The sequence below is a fragment of the Cydia fagiglandana genome, chromosome 4 (assembly GCF_963556715.1).
Source record: "Cydia fagiglandana chromosome 4, ilCydFagi1.1, whole genome shotgun sequence".
NCBI lineage: Eukaryota > Metazoa > Arthropoda > Insecta > Lepidoptera > Tortricidae > Cydia > Cydia fagiglandana.
In genome coordinates this window covers 14,948,861-14,967,837 of record NC_085935.1, presented here as the reverse complement: position 1 = coordinate 14,967,837, position 18,977 = coordinate 14,948,861, and the positions used below count along the sequence as shown (strand labels likewise).

At 37.6% G+C, this 18,977-nt stretch overlaps 1 protein-coding gene across 3 annotated transcripts in view; it reads right to left on the bottom strand.

The window, feature by feature from the left end:
- The window catches only part of LOC134663905 (uncharacterized), a 90,758-nt gene that overhangs the window by 8,237 nt on the left and 63,544 nt on the right, over positions 1 to 18,977 (bottom strand). The window contains exons 3-4 of one of the 3 annotated variants that reach the window (XR_010098185.1): positions 12,649 to 12,900; positions 11,674 to 12,022 (exon numbers count right to left, since the gene is read on the bottom strand). The exons of 1 other annotated variant lie outside the window; for it this stretch is intronic. The gene's annotated coding sequence lies outside the window, so the exon portion shown is untranslated. Of the gene's footprint in view, positions 1 to 11,673; positions 12,023 to 12,648; positions 12,901 to 18,977 lie in introns of those variants that run through there. One more of the 3 variants, XM_063520446.1, reaches the window with a different exon arrangement.

Here is an 18,977-nt window from a genome sequence, read left to right as displayed (position 1 = left end):
TAAGGTACTATTTTGATAAGCATCGTATAGCCCCAATTAGTACTACATCGAACTAATAAATTATAAACTTGAAAAAAAAAACAATTACTTATTCTCTTCCAAACAGCTGTATGAATCCAACTCTGCAAAGACTGAAGTGACGAAGAAGGAATTTGATTTTCTGCCTTTGCAGAGTTAGAGTTAGCTTTTTAATAATCGTAAGAAACGCGATCATACATTTTATTCCCATGATATTTTTTTAAGGATGGGTGTTATGAAGTAGCTAGATGATAAATGATAATATACAGGGTGCTTCCTGTTACAGGAGCAATAAATTACACAAAAGGCTGTACTCCTCAAACTGACCAACATTTGTTCAGCAACTTTTAAAAATGATGAATCCTTTAGACTTCCTCTTTTTTATACAAAATAAATATTGCCTTCAATGTACGCTGACATCAGTGTGTTTGACGTTACTTGTCACGCTTTTAACATAACAAAATTTGCAATACATTGCGTCTTAGAATAAACTTTAAAGTGTAATAAAAATCAAAGCATGCGTTATTTTCAAAAGTGCTGAACAAATGTCGGTCAGTTTGAGGAGTACAGCCTACAGTTTAATTTATTGCTCTACTATCTAAAAAAAATGCTTTATCTTGGACCAATAACCATACAACGCGCTAACTGAATAAAGCAATTTAGTCCACCTACTTAGTTTATTTTTCCCCTAGCACGGGGCATCACTAACAAACATCCTCGGGGCTAAATGAGGGATTACCGGGGCCGGTGCCGAAGCCGCAATTACTAGCAGCTTTGCGTTCCAATACTGAGACCCTACCCTGGACGGACGTTGCAAATGCAAACGCTTACCACGTGCAGGCGAGTCGAGGGCTCAGCGAACCTATATAAAATACCCTCCGAGTATGGAATGAGAAGAAACTAAAAATGAAAATTAAAAACATATGACACAATTGTAATGAAAAGTTCCTTTTAATGACTACTAACAATAAATTATATAAGTAGGTAATTAAAAAAAACAATAATATACCTACAATTTTGTATTTTTGATTTTTATTGCTCTAAATGTGTCAATGCATCGATAACTATGTACCTACATAGGTAAATTACGTATTTATATCCACATACTTACATATACTTGACATACTTTGATTTGTAGAGTTTCAAATATTAAGGATATATATATGTTTTTTTATATAATATATTTGATATGCGTCAACAAGAATTAAATTGGCTTATTTCATATACCTATTACTTTACAAAAAGGAGGCTCCATTTGCCCCACAAATAATTGACAAAATTCAAAATCTTGAGGTCAACTTCCACTAAATACGACTCGCAGGTATCGAGCAACCGTTGAGAATACGACTGCTACTACTAATCGCACGGGTCATTCGAGCCACATCCTTAATCTAAGCTTAGATGATACGTGACTTCGTTTCAAAAGGATCCAAATCATTATGTCATAACTTACGTTGGTTAGTTGCACGTTTAAATTCTGTAATTTCAGAAAAGTCCCTTTTTAACCGATTTCATAAATGTGCATTAGATTTACTGTAACATATATGATATACATATACTGTTAGATAATAAATAATGTAGCAATAGTAAAGAAGTAGAGATTTAAGGGTTTTATATACAACAGGGCAGGCGCGATACGATAATGGGCCCGATTCGGATTTTGAAATAGACATCTATTAGACATCTTTTAGACATCACCAAGATACGATAACGATATGTTTAAGATCAAACCTGTCAAATTTGACATTTGCGCGATTCTAGGGATACTCTTGAACGATTTCCACAGGATATGACTTAGAGATCCAATTCACATCTAATAGATATCTTACTCTATCTAACGTAAAAGTGACATTGGTTGCCCGAATTGCGCTGCAAAAGAGAACTAGTTCATTTCTAAACTGTAACGTATCTAGAATGGATCTAGTACGTGTCGTCTCTTGTGAATATCTTGAAGTTCGAATACGGCAGAATAATATTGATGACTATACAAATATTTTAACGTATCCGTTACCGAATATTTGTCGTCAAAGTTCACATCAGTCTAAGCATCTTGTCGGCTCGGACCAAAGCCTGTTCTACAATAGAGAGGCATCAGTAAGCGGCTAAAAAGTCGGTAATCCGTCAGTAAGCGATATGACACGCGAGCCACACTGGGACAATGGAACATTATATCTACTAGTACAGTCAGCTGCATAAGTTTCGATATAGTATAACACGGTCAGACTGATCTGTGAAAGCAAATAATTTCTCGAGTTTCAGATAAGAATTATCCATTACAAGATAAAAATGGCGGTCTACTTAATTGAGACTTGAGAGACAAATAAAAAATAAATAAATAAACCATTTATTCATGGTACAGCATACTTTTTACATCATAGGTAAGTACAACCTCCGCCAAACTGTATAACAGTTAGTTGGCAGAAATAGGCTCCTCTCTTTACATACTGTTTTTGGGTTAATTTACTTAATTTATTTTTAAATACGCACAATATTTTTTGTAGTACATTTGCGGAGCCAATATTATAAATAAATATAATTATATCGCGATACGTTTTTTAAGTTTTGCTCGCCAGGAAAACGCCATGAGTTGTCGTTCTCGTAGCATGGACTGATGTACTCTGTCAAGTGTCAAAATAACGCACATGCTTTCAAGTCTATATTCGTTAGCTCGCACAAGTGCTGTAGAACATTATCACATCACATTTTTGGATGTGACAAAATTACGGTTAAACGTTAAATAATCGTGATTGCCACTATGTCGTAATCTTATTAATCCCTGTATAAAATAAAGTTTTAGAGATCAGGCCACCTAGCCAAGATGCCAACCGCTTACGCTCCGTAGCGATCGAAACGCAACTGTCACTGTCACACTAATATGGAAGAGTGATAGAGAAACATAATGCTTTTCGTTGTCGAAACGATAGCGATTGTAGCCTTGACTAGGCCGGCAGTTACTTTTTATCAGTTACGTAAATTACTGTTTTCCAAAATTGAATTCACATGTCTGAATTAAACGGCGTAGGGACGTAATTTGCTGTTGACTGTACCTTCCTCACGCCCCGGGCACTGCCATCGCACCACAGTTTTGCTACAACTTATTACTAATAGGTGTACTTAACAAGTTTATGAGAGGAGAATGCGAAAATTGCAAAATTACACGATATTGAAGTTGTTGCATGTTGACTATTTTTAGCTGCATCGCATTTCTCCGAAAGATCTCGCCATTACATGATTCATAGCAAGGTACTTACAGAAGTCTTTGAGCTTGATGCTCTTTGACTGTGAGGACGACTTTTAGTTTTACGCTCCAAATGCTTGCTTATGCTTTGGTCACAAAAGAGTCTACGAGTATAAGGCCAAAGTGCATGATATAGCCTAGTTTATTGTTTAGCTATGTAATGAATAATAATGATTCTCTACACGGTGGCCAAAAAATTAGCACATTCCCGTTGCCACGGAGGTTTTAGGATTATAGGAGGTTTTAGGGTTTTAGGATTTAGGCAACTTTTACTATGAGGCCAACCCCGAAATCGTAAATAAAATGCACTTCTTTTTTGGCCACCCTGTACATTCTTGTACCGCTTCTTTACAACGACTTCTTTAAGATAATCGCGGTTTCATCATCTGTCGTCGTGGCTGTCGCTTTCTACCTAGTTTGTAAGTGCAATAATTATAACTATCACAATCACAACTGTAAGGATTTCAGTTGCAATAAACTCACAAGTGTTGCAATAAACTCCCAGAGACTGTTCACTAACATACCTTCAATAACTTGAATTTTGAAATTATTTTAATTTTTCATATGTGGTCCAAAATAAACTAGTTATAACACGCGTATCGTGCGCCACAAATCACAACAACTTTTCACGACACGCTCTTGTCGTTCCAATTTCAATATAGTCCGTCGATCATCGTACCTGCAGCCACTTTCGATATCCTTTTTTTAACGCTCCACCGTTGTATCGAAAAACGCGTATCATAAAACGGTTTCCCATTATAAAAAGATTAACATCGATTTTCTGGCATAATAACACGATTTCTTCTCATAAGAATGGACACTTTCGGTGAACGGTGGCTGACTAAAGTAATCCTTCATGTACTTTGACAGCGCAAGCTGTGGGCTTGGAAGAATGGCAGTCACGCTCGAACGTATCGGACAGACTGTTCTTATCTAACAAAAATAAAAACTTATTTTAGAGAACACATTTTCTGTGAAAAGACAAAAACAAAATACCTACCCTGAAACAGTAATTACATAGTACAGTTTTGGCACTCGTGTTTTTAACTAAACTTAAAAAGAGAGAAGCAACTTGTCTCTTTAAATTATTAAATTTAGGGTTCAGACAGTTAGAATATTCTGAATATAATGAATATTAGGTATTTACCCATGTATACGTATATTTCCAATGTATTAACTAATACAAAATTAACGTGTATGTTTCCATGTTTTTGGGTTATATGAAGGTATGGCTCTCAATTTTCTGCGGTCCAACTGGCACTGGCTGGCTAGTCACGTGAGTACATAATATTTACCTGGTAAAGTTAGACCGAGAAAAGTCTACGGCGATATTGATAGCCCACGCAGTGCAAGTGTTATTTATACGTCATAATATCATAGAAGTTTGACGTTTAAAATGACATGTGGGCTATCGAAATCGCTGCAGACTTTTCTCGGTCTGACTACCACATTTACTAGTACGAGTATATCATTCAAACAATAGACGCCGATACGTTCACGTTGCGTCGCGGTCCGCGCACCCGGGTGTTATCTTCTTTGTTACACAAATAAAGGGAATAACAATTTTACGTCAACTTTATGTCAGTCTTCGGTTCCACATAATACGTCATTGAAAGTAACTGTCACTCAAATGTCAAAATATCACTCGCGTGTATGAATTCCGCGGTTCATTTCCCTAAACGTCGGCATTTCTGATGTTGTCACAACAACACGCATAATAGAATAATTGAATAGGTGTTTACCGGATAATGCGTTTGAAATCGAAAAAAAATGTCTAAGTATATCTAAGCCATCTGCACGAATATGATGGACGAGTTACGTATAACGTCTTTGATAAGAAGCATGACACCGAATATCGTCGATGGCACAGAGATATGCAAGTTTTAACTTTTAATCGTAGCGATAAGTGATAAAAACGCAACTATAACGCTGTCTGAGTTACACACCATCATATAAAAAGTAATTGTATTACTTCAACCACACCTATAATGAAACGTTCTAAATATAATACACAGTATCGACTTACAAAAAATTATAGTGTGTATTAGAAAGCTACTGTCTAAATAAAAATAATAAAGGAATAGAAATGATTCAGCTGTTACATATTGGTTACGAGCGGCGGCGTCCGGCAAATTATAGACAAACTCAGGTGGTTATTTTTTCAACGCGCTTGGGTGAGAAATGCATGATTGGGGGCCGGGCCCAGAATGGCCAGATTACAGGCCTCGGCCCGGAGACACGCCACCAGCTCTCGCGCGTAATCATTATTTTGACTACAATAAAGTGTTGGTGAACTAAGTTATTGCCACCCAGCGTGCTTTTATTGTGTTGGTAGATTTTGTTTTAGATTACATACTGTTTCAATAGGTACCTATTTAAATATAAATTGATGAGCATATTGCGCAGATCGAAAAAATGCTACGAGTATGCTCATACATATAGCTTATATTTATTTTAATAAATTAGAAATAATTAAATTTACTTACCTATACCAGAAAGTTGCACATATTTAAATACTTAATTAATGTAGGTACTTACCTACTGATAGATAATCGAATTTACTAAAACTACAAAAAATACGTAACGTAAATGTGGCATTTTAACCGACTCGTTTCTCTAACCACTAAAAAGAAACAATATTATTATGGAGACCCCTTCATAATTAATATTTAGGTGTTCTGTAACAAAATGTGACGTCCCACGGGCAAAGGTACCTTATGGCGGGTATGGAGTTATGCATACCCCAGTAATCTACAATAAATAAGCTATCGATAACACAAAAGATCAACCTTCTAAGTTGCGTAGTTACAGAGATATGATTTTTTGAAAATAATGTTGTGAAATGAGCAACTTTACGATAGAGAAGTTTTAAGTTTAGCCGCCTAAAAAACTATGTTCCTGAAGTAAGTTACATAGTTGACTACAAATAATAATACCTTATGTATCTGAGATTAAAAAAATGTTGCGACTTGTTCTGTAATGCAAATAGAAACCTTTGATATCGACTGATTTATGTGTATACTAACCAATCTCTTGAAAATAAAGTTTTATTTCATTTTCACGATTGATTGCAATGAGCTCTCAAGATTTCAATTGTATCTATTAGAAAACGACACTGAGAGACAGTTTAAGCAAAAAACAATACCGATTTAGAGGTGAAAATGTATTTTGTGACTTTTTCATATAAAATCAGAAAATTGAATATTTTTACTTTTAATGTAACACACAATCATTTTTTCTGAGCACATATGAAAGAAATTCTGTCATTCAAATGAAATAAATCCTTAAACCCCAACTAAATACTATATTTAACCCCTTATGCCACTTTAACCTCTTGGGGTTTGATGTCCTAATACTAGTACAAATTACCTCCAATGAAAATTAAATCTTAATGAAATGCAATAGAGTTGCTTTTATTTTGTTTCATTCGATTTTAAAACAAAACAAATTCAACTCTATTTTCTAATACGGTTGATTCAAATTCGATTGCCAATTTTCCTTGTATGGTGGGCCGCTAGAGGTTAAACTTACATAACAATTACAGTATTTGCTCCATACATTTACGAAAAGGTACCTTATGGAAATAAATCTAATAATACATCACTACAAAACATCAATCACATTGAAGTTTATCTTTTATGAATAGAAAATATTAATTTACATTAAACTGCCACAAATTTAATTAGTTCTTCGTCATAATAATCTTAAAAAAGACCAATAATTTGTATGTAATGAAAAGGTACCTTGTGGTTAAGTTACATGATGAGGCATGATGATGATGGAACAGTTAGGATAAACTAATAATATTTTGGGGTAAAGATGGTATAAATCGTCTATTTCTTATCAATAATATATTTTGGTTGCCATTGAAGACAAGCGGCATTGAGGTTCAATGACCTCAGATATTCCATAAGGTAATGCGTCGGGTATTGGCATTTTTCAGCAAACCAATGGCTGATTTATTGCATGCGACCAAACTAAATGAAGATTATACTAGTTAAGAAAGACTTGACGGGAGTAACTTTGGTATAATAGCAGGCTACTTGGATTTGTAATGTCGGTCGATGTACGGTTATAATATTTGCTAGGCGCCCCAACCAGAACTGAAATTATCAAATTAGTTTTGCAGAATGCTAATACAGTTCTCTACCAAACTTCTTTTCCCGCATTGACTAGTTTTTTTGGGAATTTTCAATCTTTTTTCCATAAGGTACCTTTTCGACTAAACTCTGAGACGACATTACTAGGCTTATAACTAACTTATAACAAAAATAAAAACAGGTAAACAAACGTTACGCATTAAGGTTTCATATCACACAATAAAAAAAAATTGAGCATTTTTTCACCTCTTTACAAAACATTTCATATCTCCAAAACTAGAAACCCTCATAAGGTACCTTTTCCCGTGGAACGTCACAAATAGTCTACCGCCGTTTTAACACATCGAATATTGCGTTAACTCTCATTAACATTTTTATGCAAATTTAAATTTGGATCACAGGTTTAAAATGGGCAAATTAGGAAGGAGATTACAGGGCGGGCGCGCCGATGGCGCGTTGTGCGAGTAACGGCGCGCTGCCGATGCCGGGCCCGCCCGTAGACACACGATGCAAAGGGTTCACTTTCATGTGCCGGGAAGCTTAACCACGCTGGAAAATTTTATTACCTATGAGTACTTGAGTAGGCATTAATGACAGTTTGCAAACCAGAGGTTAATTTGTTTTCTTCGCATTATTTTTCTAATCTTATTTATTGCGTTTATATTTGTCTAGTTTTATTAAAATAAGATAGGGTACTAATTCGTCAATAACTGGTCCCTGTTTAATAATTGGCAATCTTATACTGAAAATGAATTTTATTAACCTATACACATAATTCATTTTAGTATAAGGTGGCTTGTTAAGTTATTAAATAGTGGCCGTTTATTGACGATTTGCCCTACTCCTAATTCCTATAATATACATAATGTTTGATCAACTTGTTTTAACATTTTATGACCTACCTACTGAAAATCGTAATCATGAAAGACATCAACATACCTAATTATACTAGGTACACTGCGCAATCTAATTTTGTAAGAAGTGAGCCTTCTGGTCGTATTTTCTCTATACTACGGACTAAACCATAACTTAGCCTCATAATTATTCGAAAGTGTTAAAATTGACTTGAATAAACTATTAACCTTCAACGGATATCCGAGACGAATAAATTTTGATAGGTGGTTATTTATAGATCCGATAAAAATTAGCTAAATAAGCCATTTCTATTCTGGCGTGGCTTTTAAAATATAGCGAAATATATCGATATTTTAAATGGTTAATGTGGCAATAATAAATACTTCTTGTTTATCTAATGAATTAGTCTATGGAATGAAACACATGAAAACATATTGTTAAATTCCCCGTTTCAGCACCTAGATTGCCTTGTTGTAGCTTTTAATAAATAGGTACCTATGTGTAGGTAGTAAAATGTGTTTATTGAATTTTGTTAACACATCAGAAATTCGGTTAATTCTGAAAAACATACGCAACTTTATCATATTAAATTATTGATATTTAATTTTCGGAATAACTCGACAATCTTGTCACGTAAGTTAAGTTATTTAATTGGGAATTACACGATTACACCTATACACATACACTTAGAGTTAGACGAAGAAAAGTCTGCAACGATTTTGGTAGCATACGCAGTGTTGTTTATACGTCATAATTTCAAAGAACTTTGACGTTTAAAATAACACTGGCACTACGTGTGCTACTAAAATCGTTGCAGACCTGCCTCGGTGTAACTCTACCTACTTAATTTCTGATGGTGTAATATCGATTTTTTTACTCCTTTTTTTAACCAAACAGCAAAAACTTACCCTACACTTAATAATCATTTCATCGGCTATTTGTCACCAGTGTATTAGATGAAACAAATGAACAGGTATGCGAGGCGAGGCGGCATCGGCAGCAGCAGATTACAAGGCGCGCGCGTAATAAGGCCCGTCGCCTCCACCCTATACTCAACTTAATGCTCTCGCAATTTCACTCAACATAATGAACACAATAAAAAAAACACGTTTTCGGCAGATCCTGAGGGATCTAGATGTATTAGCGAGTTGTGGCGGCCTTTGAACTAGAGCTTTCGAGACTGCCAACGGGCCGTGTCTCTGAATCTGAACATACCACGTAGGTAGTGGTTCAATTTTTAGGGTTCCGTACCCAAAGAGTAAAACGGGACCCTATTACTAAGACTCTGCTGTCCGTCCGTCCGTCCGTCTGTCACCAGGCTGTATCTCACGAACCGTTATAGCTAGACAGTTGAAATTTTCACAGATGATGTATTTCAGTTGCCGCTATAACAACAAATACTAAAAACAGAATAAAATAAAGATTTAAGTGGGGCTCCCATACAACAAACGTGATTTTTGACCGAAGTTAAGCAACGTCGGGCGGGGTCAGAACTTGGATGGGTGACCGTTTTTTTTTGCCTTTTTTTGCATTATGGTACGGAACCCTTCGTGCGCGAGTCCGACTCGCACTTGCCCGGTTTTTGAATTTTCGCTAGTTCAGGTATCAATCAATCATAGTACGAGGAATTAAGTTAAACAGCAACATTTCCCATTGTAAAGCAAAAAACTATTACTCATCAACGTCATCTTTTTGAAGGTGCACAATTTTAAGCCAAAATATATATTACCTATACTTAAAAGTCTTAAAACCAATAACTAGTGTGTCCAGTCCCGCGCGGCACTTGTCCCAGCCTCCGTATTGATCCTGAGTTGAGCGTGCTACCATTGATCTCGACAAATTGTTCCAAGAACCTCAAAGTGTTTTCTTATATGTTTCTCCAAGTAACTAATATGAAATGAATCAATATCAAATTCATTGATATTCAAAGATTCGTGGAAGAGCAATGACAAACGATAACCGATTGTATAATGTATGTTTTATAACAAACCTAATTAGCTTCTATATTACAGTAAGTAACATCAGTGCCTAAATACTAATGTGTTACCTAATTAACGCTTAATTTATGTTGAATAATACAAACAGAGCACAATATGTCCCGGCTGTTTACTACATACAAATGTAGTTAATTAATAATTTTGATTATCTCAATTAGTATTAGTTTCTTATTATTTAGCATTCTCAAACACTACTCAAGGTGTTGCGCTATTTTATTTTTCCGACACTTTTTTGGTGCACCTTAAAATATTATGCTAATGTTATATGGTTATTATGGTATATGTCATGGCCCGATCTTAGAACTGATCATTTCGTGATGTGGCAATTTCATAAAATGATCGGTTAGCCACACCGTGAAAAAAAGTCAAACCTAACATGAAGTAAGTAATCAATTGTAAAATTTAATTTCATGAAAATTTATCAAAATCTACGACCTGTCCACTACAATTACATAAGGATATTAAGTCGCTATGTAGTCGTGAGTACAGACGCTAGCATACGAGACTTGTAATAGTTTTAATCAAAATTCCATTATAGTCAAAAGCTTGCAAGCTAGATAAACTTACGTTCACAAAACGTGAAGCAGAGTCGTCCTATAGTTTGCGTCGCGATAGGCGGACATCTGATAGCAGTGGAATATGACGACAGTTTGCAGCCCGAGCACAGCCTGATAAGAGGGCCCGGCAAACCAGCACCTACCTATTCACATAACATTGTGAGAACCCCAGTATAAATGGAACTCGGGATTCGTAATAACTGTGGGTATCGGAGGCCTCAGTTAATTATTATGGTTCGCTGAGGCGAACGCAAGCTCAGTCAGTAAGTAACATCCATTCTAATTTTCAACTTTTTTGCTTTGGCGGTATAATTGTTCCTATTACAAACCTGGAGATTCGGAACAAGTATACAGAACAAGACATTACATTATTTTGGTTCGACAACAGGCAAATAGGTATAACAATAATAGTCCAGGATATTATAATTAATATACAATATGTTCTTACAACTACCTATTATAATATGGGCTCGCACTGCTATTTAATAGGCAAGAGAGAGCAAGTAAAACAAAAAGACTTAATTCATAAAATTTTAATGAAATGTATGTACAGTCAAGGAATTTAAATTCCGACCCATTTCGTACTTTGTCACAGTGACAACCGTATGAGGTCTCTAGCGGCTTTCATATTGATTGTCACTGTGACAAAGTACGAAATGGGTCGGAATTTAAATTCCTTGACTGTACCTATACTTAATCATAAACAGAAATAATACATACACATTTTTTTAAATATTTATATTAAAAAACACGAGCAAGACACACAAAGTTTAGTATTTGGTATGTAACAATTTGTAATTGTGACCTTCTGATGTATATTTATTTGATGAAGATTATATAATTTATACCTAGAGCATTTCGCAAACTAAATCTTAGACACATGAATTTCAGTTTCATTTCTATTCAGTCATAAAAATTCTGGACACTCGATCAAGCAATATCATTACATAAGCACTTTTCCAGATGTCTGCGCTATACCCAGAAGATATATTTTATACGGTTAAGAATAGAAGCGGGTCCGTGCATTTTCTCGACGAACACTCGCTGTAAAGCAGGCTTAGCGCCAATAACCGGGAACTGGGCAGCGAAGGGCAGCAGCGGGCAGTGGGCAGCATGTAGGCAGTGGGGAGGCAGGAACGCGCCCATCTGATACCGGCTAATACGACGACAATTCGCAGCATCCCGCTTTGTACCCGGCCCTCGCAATCCTATCTTTTATTTTTCTATCGATTGCGCACTTTTAAGAACCCGTGTTATCTGGAAAAATAAAAGAGTGGCTTGTTTTTTTTAACAACCGGAGCATTTCCTGCATAATGATAGGGTATGAGATGGGATGTGCTAAATCGAGACTTGCTGATAGCGTACAAATTAAACCACATTTAGATTTAATTAATAACGACATCAACATGTAGGAAAGGTGTAGATAATGTGATATATATATGCATAAACTAGAAATGACGATGTCCCTCTGAAAATTAACCTACTTGTAACCCTTCGCTATCAGATATCTGATAAACTTCATTAAGAAACGAGTTAATGACCAAATAATAATCGCTGTTACAGTTCTTGATGTAGATATTCGAAAGGAGATTACCGTAATCTATTAACTGTTAACGTCAGAAAGTCAGACGGCAATTTACGGAACTTCCAGAAATCACATTAAACGACAACATCAAACAATAATTTTTGAAAAAGCAATTATCATTATACAGATAGGAGGGTCGGGGGCGATCGCATTAACATCATAAAAGGGGCGAAGTTTGTCTGCGCCCCCGGGACACCCGTCGGCGAGGAGACAGTTACATATTACGCAATAAAGAGCTGTTCTCGCGAAAGGAAGTGTGAAAATGAACAACATCAAGGGGTTATCTTGAATTACTCACTAAAAACTTATTGCCGGAGCGTCGGCGGGCGTCGCGGGGGTGCGCAGGGTAGCGAGCGGGGGTGGATTTGCCGCGAACAGATAAGGGCGCGCTATTGGGATCGCGCCGTTCTCATCCAATTACACGGTCGAGCGAGCGCGGCGCGGAGCAGATAAAAACGACGCGCCTCCGGCCTTCGGCTTGTCGCGCGGCTAACGGCCAGCCCCGCGACACGCTGTCTTCGGCGATACATGCTACCTCGCCGTTCGCCACCTAAAAATACAACAGGATCACCATTAAACCAACAAAATGCTGCTATGCTAATTCTTAATGTCGACGCATCATTGGTGATTCGTTATTAATGGATACTGGATGGACAATGGTGAAATAAGTATGTATGTAGAAACAATATCAAAATCAAGTGTAACAATTTCTCTACAAGCTTTTATGAAAAGGACGCCAGCTATTATAAATTGAGCTGTAGTATTATTAGGTATCAATCAAGTCATTTAATCAATTAATACAGCGTAGGCACAAACAGCTAGCAGAAGACAATCTCGAGGAAGCAATCTAAGTCGGCGCGCTTAGGGAATTACCGGCCGCGCCGTGAGGGCCGCGTCTAGATTCAATTTCCACCAACCATCGCCACGGGAGCGCATCTCACAGTCATGCTAGCAAGCACACGTTCATTCTGTGAAGACACACCAAAATAAAAAACAAACAAGTACAAGTACAGAAGGAATAGGGCGCGAATCGATTAAATGTGTTATCATTTCTTTTGTCTGCCAAAAGGCTTACGCCACCGCAATTTGAACTACGGCTTCCCAACTACCATAATTCCCGTCTTAGGCTTAATGGCACCGTAACCTAATAAATAACAGTGACATTTGTTTTCGGTACTAAGCCCCACCCTCTGTCACAACAGAACCCAATCCGACAGCGTGGCCGCCGCCGCCGTATGTAAATAGTTTACCGAAAGTCGCCGCTCGTCCATCACGCGTTGTCACATAAATTATGCCGCGGCGAATCCGCGGTCGAATCATTGTTTGACTTTTATCTTATTACGTACATCTCCCGATTTTGTTCGCGTCATATTTCTTGTGACTTATCGGCCTTTATCTATCGTTTTGTGGCGAGTAGCGCTATCGATCACTCGATCCCCGGAGCGGGCCGACAAATTCGTCTCCGAATATTTTTAGTGGATTAGGCGAACCGTCTATGTCGGTGAGCGGCGGGTCACCGCGATGACTAATGCGTCCCCGAGATTATGTGGAGCGCGAGTTGTCGCTTATCAGATGGCTGCGCTGAGGTCCAGCGGCGACTCGAGCCTTCTATCGGCAGCGCACCCGCGCGGCGGCGGCGGCGGGCGCCCGCCGCGCGCGCACTATATATCGCCACCGTCAGCCCCTCGTGACTAATGATTCGTCTTCTGAAATATCTTAGAATTATTCTTCATCGGTCGTGGCAATAAATTAAGTCACGCACTTGACTCTTAAGGAATGACGATTCATTTCATATTTAAATACACATGCCCCGATCACGACTTGCACTTATTCACGTCAGATGTATCAAGGCGATTCGATGGATACTTTTAGCTTGGCATTTTGTACATAAGGTGTCGCTGGTTGCAATGACGTCAGTTAATCCTGAGTGACAAATGGCCGGCAGCGGGAACAGTAGTCGCAGCACGAGCCGTATCTCGATCTGTCGTCCGCGACACCCGACACCTCGGTGGCATTCCCTGGTTCCGCCTTAAATTAATGAAAACATCCATCCATAAAGACCCATACGCCTCTGCGTTCTTATGAATGAAATTCCAACCCGAGCTCGAATCCTTTTTTATGATAGCCATAAATTAAACGACCAATTTCCAGCGAGTGTCACAGCACGGATAAAGGAATCATTTTTATAATATCCTCAGCGCTTAACAAGGATACAAATAATGCCCACGCATATTCACGCGGCTATAAGTTGGGATCAGGCGCGGCCACTGACTGCTAAACTGTTAATATAAATAATGAACTGTGTTATGGGCCGGCTGGTAGCTGCAGGACAGCGTTAACTAACAGCCTTTTTGTTGGCGGACTCGTAAGTTAGGATCATCGGAGCGCCGGTGCCGGTGGTCAGCACGAGACCAAGGCTCCACGCACAGATTAGCACAATATTTGCTGTTTAACACATATACATTAATTTCTATACTACGAGTATGAAATCCAAAATACTGATTTCTGCTGACTTGCATTGCATATATTTATTGTCAATAACAGTTATGGCCAGAAAAAGGTTAATATCTCATAAGGTTATATAAATACGTAGGTAGGTTAGTAATAATCCATTTTAAAAAAAATTTTTGGAATTCTACGACTCCTTCGATTAACAAATTCGTTATTCTTGTACGTAATAGCTTTAAGACAGTCACAATAAATCCATTCATAATAAAAAAAAGCAACATAAAATAGTATAAATTAGGATCATTTTATTCAAGATCGTATATTTTTACGTAGTTACGTCCTATTGCTAAATGAGCAGAAACTGCTAAAAATACAAATAAGCGGATTATTTTATTGCGGTATTATTTTTTATTTGGGCAGTATACAATTCTCGAAGATGGCTTTATAGTGCGAATTTTTTATTTGCAGTCGTTCGCAGTGAGAGGTCCGGGTCTGTTTGTCGAATACCTGTAAATTAATAAAACAGCGTCGTTGAGTTTCCTGTTATAAAATATGTACTTACAAAACATACCTAATTGTGTACAGTCGCCATCAGATATATCGGAGCGGCCAAGGTGTTCACAATATCTGAACAAGCACTCTAACGCCTTGACAATAGAGGCGTGTTCAGATATTTATGAGCACCTTCGCCGCTCCGATATATATGATGGCGACTGTACTTACATGCTTTGTATACATACGACAAATATTTTATAACAAAACTGGTTGCCGTGTGCAATGACTTCTACACCGGAAGTAGCAGGTATCCATACTTAGGGCCCGATTCCGATTTTGAAATAGACATCTATTTAGATATCTTATAGACATCACCAAGATACGATAACGGTATGTTATAAGATCTAACCTGTCAAATTTGACATTTGCGCAATTCTGGAGATACTCTTGAACGATTTCCCCAGCATATGACTTAGAGATCCAATTCACATCTAATAGATATCTTTCTCTATCTAACGTAAAAGTGACATTGGCTGCCCGAATTGCGCTGCAAAAGAGAACTAGTTGATATCTAAACTATAACGTATCTATAGAATGGATCTAGTACGTGTCGTCTCTTGTCAATATCTTGAAGTTCGAATACGGCAGTTAGTCTCTCGATATTTCGAGTAGGGGTGTGGGTAACTGGGTAATGCAGAAAACCGTTTACCGAATTTTCGCTAAAGGAAAACACGTAAGGAAATTTGCATAGTTACAACTACGAAAAATAACAATTGTGTGAAGTCCTTAATCCGCATTCGGCTAGTGTGGGACCTTTAGCCCAAACCTCTCGCATACAATGAAAAGGTAGCTTTTGCCCAGCAGTGCGGTGAATGACGTAACAGCCCAAACAGGAGTGAACTGGGTAGCTTCAATTGGACATTGGACATGAAGGTTGAAAAAGACAAAATGTTTTTTAGCTCCATCGTGACCATCGTCATCATCATCAACTTTGCTAACTGACCTTTCCTGACACATCCACCGATAAGAGAGCCCCTGTTAGTGTAGTTTGTGTGATGGTTTAGAAGAGGTTAATATTTTTATAACTCAGAATAAACTATCTACCTACAACAATGTATGTAGTTTAGCGCAGTGTTTTACATGCCGCCGTCCACTGCTCCGCCCACGAGATACGCCATTCGAGAAACAAAGACTTATATTGCCACTGCCTATTTTGCTAAGGAACCAGTATAAATGCGAGCTCAACATCCATAGTAACTAAGGGCACGCAGGGATCACGACTTAACCTGGTTCATTCAGGTTGCGATAGGAGCTAGGATTTACAACCCGTTGGTGTGACTTATGTCGCTCGGTGCCCTTTGAGGGTTAGGGTCTAGCTTACTTGCATTACGAGTGAAACATATTATGCGTGTCACGAAGAAAACCCAGAGACTTCGCTAGGAATCATGAGGACCACACGGCACGATACTAAAATGTTTACTTCTACTGCTAAGAAAATATTATAGGTATTCGTTTTGTCTTCTCGTAACAACATATTTAAGGAATCTTATATTAGACTTCTTGTTTGATGTCAAAAAAGATCTTAAGGACATAATACCATTTTTTACATGCTACTGAACAAGTTCTTCGACGCCGTTAACTCAGTAAAGTGGTTAAGGGATGTGATGAGAGATGAAGAATTGAAGATGTATATGTAATGTAGCATCGTAAAAGGCTGTAGAGATGGCATGAAAGCTGCTATTTCGTTGGTGGTGAGTTGAGGGACCTTAGCCACATCCAAACACGTAGAAAAAAAGATATACACATATACATATAGTTTTGAAGAAGGCTGTGCAAGTTATGTTTCCAATAAATCGGAATTGGAACTTTTGGTTCTAAAATATATCAGGGTCAAGAAAAATGTATATATATTAGCAACTGAATTATATTTAATAAAACTTTTGTGCCTTTGCCAGATGCATATTTATTAAGTTCTTAAACTATTATATTTTTGAATGAAACCATTGATTTCGCGTTGGAATCTGAATTCTCGTAAACCGAACAGCTCTTAGGCTGGTGACCGTCACCGTTTTGGTGTTCGTTCGATACTAAAGTGTCCATGTAAATGATTAAGTGTTAAGTTACGATGTCCGCAGGCGCGCGCAGCAGGCCCCGGCCCATTCAATATTATATTACTTTACCACACCACACCTCGCATCGACAAGCGAAGATGTTATCGCTCCGGAATGTTATAAAATTGAATATTTCCCATATATTACCTAATACGCTTACCCCTGCAGCGTCTATGCGTCTTCCGCACACTCCACGGCTGACTGTCCTCTACACACAAATATAACATTTTATGATACATTTTATAATGAATAGAGATGTTATTTAGTTTCGTCGTCAACATAACCACGAATATTTTCATGTTTCGTTTTGTAAATATCATGTTTCTACAAATTTGAATTATTGTTGCTGGCCTTTGTTAACTAAGTAATAATTGCCATGGAGAAGATGAGAAAGATAAGATATGATAAATTATTAATAAGTCCCTACTTAGGTAACTAAATGAAAAGGCAATTCGTAAATATCTACCTTAAAAAGGTCAGACACATTTGAAATCGCAGACGAAATAAAAATAAAGAAATATGCCAGGGAATTCATACATACTTTTAGAAAATAGTTAAATAGGACAGGGGTATGATTATCATAATCAAATGTAGGTAGGTACATAGAAAGTCCCCCGCCGCGTCGTCATTTTATTTATTTATTTTATTTAATCTTTATTGCACATAAGGAAATACACTGTACAAACGGCGAACTTAATGCCGTAAGGCATTCTCTACCAGTCAACCTTTAGGCAAAGCCAATAAGTTGTAGGTGATGCAAAAAACATGTAGTATAGATCAATTAGGTACCTGTACGAACACAATACAATCATAATAAATACACTAACATAAACATACATATATATATAATATATATATATATATATAAATAATATTGATACAAATACATATACCAACTTACATAATGTCTGTCATGTTCGTGATAAACACAAAAACTACTAAACGGATTTTCATGCCCTTTTTCCCTATAATATTTCCCAATAGAGTAATTTTTGAGGAAGGTTTGGGTATATAAAATGTTAAGGTTTTATGATACCCACGCCACGTGCTAATTGGGTTGCTAGTATTAAAGGCCTGCTACACGGTCGCCGACAAGCCCCCAAACCGCGTGGCCTTGGTCTGTCCCGGACCGTGTAGACGGTTGTTACCAACAAAATTTCGTTTGACCTCCGGACGCCCTTGGCATGCGAGCGCGCGCCAGCGACCGCGGTCTGAGCGGTCGGTCCGGAACCGTGTAGCCGCCCGTCGCCGACCGCACTAGGCCATTTCGCTTGGAGGACGCGCCGTGTACGCTCGTGTGGTTAATAGCCATGCCGTGGGTTCTCAGTAGCGTTTCTAATAATTCATCAAATACTTTCCTCTTCATTTTCAGAAAGTTATGTATGTCCACGTAGCGTAGTCCAGCAAATTTATTAAGTTGAAATGACTCAACAAATGCCGTTTTTTGAGCCAGCGTTTCATTCGTATACCCTTTTCTTTTTTTACAAGCTTTTTATTAACTTGTAACATAGCTAATGTAAATATGTTTGTACGGGTCAAATTTTGCAAGTTAAATTAGACCCACTTTCTAGTT